Source organism: Punctularia strigosozonata, assembly GCF_000264995.1.
Source record: "Punctularia strigosozonata HHB-11173 SS5 unplaced genomic scaffold PUNSTscaffold_1, whole genome shotgun sequence".
Lineage (NCBI taxonomy): Eukaryota > Fungi > Basidiomycota > Agaricomycetes > Corticiales > Punctulariaceae > Punctularia > Punctularia strigosozonata.
In genome coordinates, this window is record NW_006767433.1 from 3,768,012 (window position 1) to 3,772,373 (window position 4,362).

The window sequence follows — 4,362 nt, forward strand, 5'->3', positions numbered from 1 at the left end:
CATATCGGGGTTTTAATTTGTGCTTACTTCGGCGTTCTGGAAGCCAAGGGCGGCTTCGAGCGCTTCAACGCGCTGGGTAAGTTGCTCCAATTGGCGCGACATGTTGGGTAGGTTTACCGCGGGCATCGGGTAGGGCGAGCCACGGGCAGGGCCGATCACGTAGGGCTTTGCGAGAGGCATAGTCGTCGTAGTGTATGTGTGTATGTAGTATAAGCTGCAACGTCGTTCGTTACGCAGCTTTCGGTGCATGATAGCGCACTTTTATACCTGAGGGCCCGACTGACCAGAATATTTTTCCATCGCGCCCAACAGGACGCATACTGTACGGAGTGACTATTGCGCCCTCGGGGGCGGGCAGGCCTTGGATCGGCGGCCGAGATTTCGGCAGGTCTTCCACGCGGCTCACGCCTTCGATTTCGAAGTACCTGTCCATCAGGGACAGATCTTTGACATTTTCCCACGGCTCCCATGAGCTATCGCCCAGTGTCCATCGCACTAAGAATAATATGGTATCCCCATGCCATTCATGGGTTAGTATTTCCTCAACTTCGTATTCTAAATCCTCGGCTTGCCCGAAGTCATAAAAGTTTGCAGGGTCCCTGCCCGGGAATAGTTTATCGTCATTCGGCATGTACGGCCGAAGCTTACTGATATGAAATCGGGGATGCACGCGGCGCGCTTTGAGATCGGCAGGCAAGTCAATCAAATAGACGCTGACGTCATTGTTGGCCTCAAGGATCTTGAACGGTCCAATGAACCGAGGCGCGAGCTTGCGTGCACGTTTGATGGGCAAATTAAGGTTAGCCGTACTCACGTAGACCAGATCACCAGGCCGATAGGCTTGGTGGTCGCGTCGCCGCTGGTTCGCGTGATGTGCTTGGCGAACACGTGATGCTATGATGGCATCATGGGCCTGTTCCAGGCAGTGCTTCGCGTGCAGAGCAAATTCTCGTACTCCAGGCGAGGTGTTTTCCATTCCGAATTCGTGCAGCATTCGCGGTATGTACCCGTACGTTAATTCAAACGCAGAGAATCCTGTCGTTTCGGAACGCGCTGCGTTCATTGCAAATTCAGTGAGTGGGAGCGCGTCGACCCAATCGGTCTGATCGGGCCGAATCAGGGTTCGCATAATCTGCGCCACCGATCGGTTTGCGCGCTCAGTGACGCCATCTGTTTGTGGGTGGAACGCGGTCGACATCAATAGCTTCGTTCCGAGTATCCGGTGAGTCTCCCGCCAGAACTTCGAATTAAATTTAGAATCTCGGTCGGATACTATCGTATCCGGCAGCCCATGTAGTCTCACAATGTCGCGTACAAACATGTATGCTAATTCCGAGGCTTTTGATTTAGTGGTGCACGGTATGAGGTGTACCATACTCGTTAGTCGGCAAATAATTACCCAAAGGTAATCGAATCCGCGGGACCGGGGAAACGGTCCCAGGAAGTCCATTGCTATCGAGCTCCATGGGCACCCAGGCACCGGGAGGCTGTGCAGCAATCCTTCGGGTTTCCTGTTGCGGTCCTTCGTCGTTTGGCAAATGTGGCATGTCGCGCAGAATTTTTCAATATCGCGTGACATCTGAGGCCACCAATAGAACCTTTGTACGTAGTCTATTGTTTTCTGAAGCCCGAAGTGGCCCAGGGTTCGGTGGGCGGCATCAATCACTAATTCTCTCAGGCTCCGAGCGCCGAGCCGACCGTGTGGTACGCCAAGAACTTCTTTTCCGGCACGATTGCGGCCCAGGATCAGTCCGTTTCGTATGGTGAACGCTTTGTGCTCAGTTGGATGTTTCAACACCTTTGCAAACAAGGTATCATTCATGTAGTTTTCTCGTACTGCTTTTTCGAATTCATCGTGTTCAGTAGTGATTTGCGGCGGGAGCGGCCCATGTGCTACCGCTTCGTATACTACCGGATCATCTTCCGACATCACCGGCGGAGTAATTTCGGGAGCGTCCGATTCGGGCGCTAACATCTCCGCTTCTAGGTCACGGCTCTCGATGGCTTCTGGTAGCCTCATGGCATTCAGGTGCGCAATTTCCTCATTCCGGAGTGCGGGTAGATCGTCCCCAGCGGGGTCTAACCGCCGATCCGCATCGACAAAGTAGTACGGTGCGGGATTCTCGCTAGGGCGGTCGGCCTTGTGGCACCGGGATAATGCGTCCGCGACGACATTCGTCTCCCCCTGTATGTACGTTAGAGTGTAGTCAAATCGGCTGAGATATTCTGACCATCGCCGTTGGCGATACGACATATTTTTCTGACTCTTAAAGAATTCAAGAGTCTCGTGGTCCGTTACAATATTTATTTTTCTTCCGATTAGTTTATCCTCCCATTTGAGGAGGGCTTCGAGTATTGCGAGCGTTTCATGCTCATACGTCGCGTAGCCTCGTTGCGCGTTAGTAAACTTCTTCGACATGAAGCCTGCCGGGCGGCACGTCTCCCAATTTGGACCTTGTCCATAATAGGCACCGACGCCCGTGGTCGAGGCATCACAGATCACCCAGATCGGATCGGGGCTTTCGAAGTCGACGGGTTTCAGTATGGGCGCTCGGCACGCCAATTCTTTGATCATGCGAAAGCATTTCTCATGTATCGGTCGCCAATGAAATGGCGCACCGTCGCTACAGATGTTCGATAGCGGTGTTGTGTATGTAGCTACATTCGGCATGAATTGTGCCAAATATTGCACCAGGCCCAAGAATCGGGCTACTTCGCTATAGTTCCTCGGTGTTCGCCAATCGCGGATCTGTTCCAATTTGTCCTTCTCCGCGTGAATCCCTTGGCGGTCGATCAGGTGGCCCAGACACTCCATTCGATCCGAATAGAGATCAACCTTCTTTTTGGAAAGGTATAGGTGCGCGTTACGTAGTGTATCGAATACTATTTCGAGGTGCCTTTCGTGCTCCTCAATTGTATTCGAGAATATAAAAATATCGTCTAGGTATACATGCACGAATATACCTATGTGTTGCCTGAATAGGTGGGTCATTAGACGTTGAAAAGTAGAGGGGGCATTGCAGTCGCCCTGCTGCATTACGTGGGACACCATTGTGCCCAAAATGGTCGAGAAGGTGGTCTTGTGTACGTCACCTTTCTCGATCCGGATCTGCTCGTACGCGTCGCTCATATCGAGCTTCGTTCGGTAACGTGCACGTGCAACATCATTTCGAATCCGGTCCTGGTCCGGCATCGGTGTCACATCGTGCACCGTGTTCTCATTACGTTCTCGTAAGTCAAATACTGTCCGGAGTTTCCCATCCTTTTTCGGGATGCAGAGCATAGGTAACGCGTTGTCGACTGGTTTCCATTCCCACCAGCCTGCCTTAGTGTATTTTTCTATTTTATCTTGTAGTATTTTTTGGTATGCCTCCGGGCATCTTGGCCTATGGCCCCTGTATCTCTTACGGGGGTCGATGATATTAATTTTATGATTCACCTCCCGATATGGAGGCCTTTCCAGCGGGATATCACCCGTGATGTCCGCAATTCGTTCCCGCCATTGCTCCCGAAGGCGTGGGATGTCTTCTTCTCTCAGCGCTTCTTGGGCGCGTGATGGGGGCGGTCCGGGGAACGGTATCCGTTTACCCCACGGAGTTTTCAATTGGGCCTCTTCCGAGGCTTTGTGCTCTTCGTATGCGATTTCAAATTCCTTTGGGAATTTGATGTCCTTGATCTCTTCGTCTGCAATCGCACTTGCCATTGTAAGTACAGTAGGTACATTATGCTCAGCAATATCCGGCATTTGCGTGTCAAGCCCGTGTGAACGGACCGCTGTCTTGGGTCGTGGGCGGAGGCTGTTATTTTTAGTTTGCCCTCCGAAAGGACCGAGGCTTGGCTTCGACGGTCGCCTTCCGAAAGGGCCGAGGCTTGGCTTCGACGGTCTTAGCCCATTTGTCACCTCCTCCGGTCCTCCCCCCTTCTAATTCGGCGGGAATTAGAGTAACATCCCGTAGCTTGATTGTACGGCGCTCCGGAATTATTGTAATGCCATGTTTAGCACAGAACGGTAATCCTACGACAGCGTCATAATGGGCTATATTTGCCACATCAAAGTACCAATCCGTTTTAATGTTACCGAATGCGGTACGTGAATATCCGCCATGGGTGATCTTAGATCGGCTTCCTTTGCAGCCGAGTTTCAGTGTAATCGGATTTTCGAGTTCAAAGACGTCGAGCTCGCATATTTGCGCAAATTCAGTACTCACGGCGTCGGTATTCGACCCTAAGTCGAATAATGTCCATGCGCGGACGCCGTTAATTGATACATACGCAGCAAGGAGCTCCGTCCACTCCTTCGGATACTTTGGACGGCTTAGATCGCTGTCCCGATGTAGCGCTGAGCGTATAGCATCCCGCGCT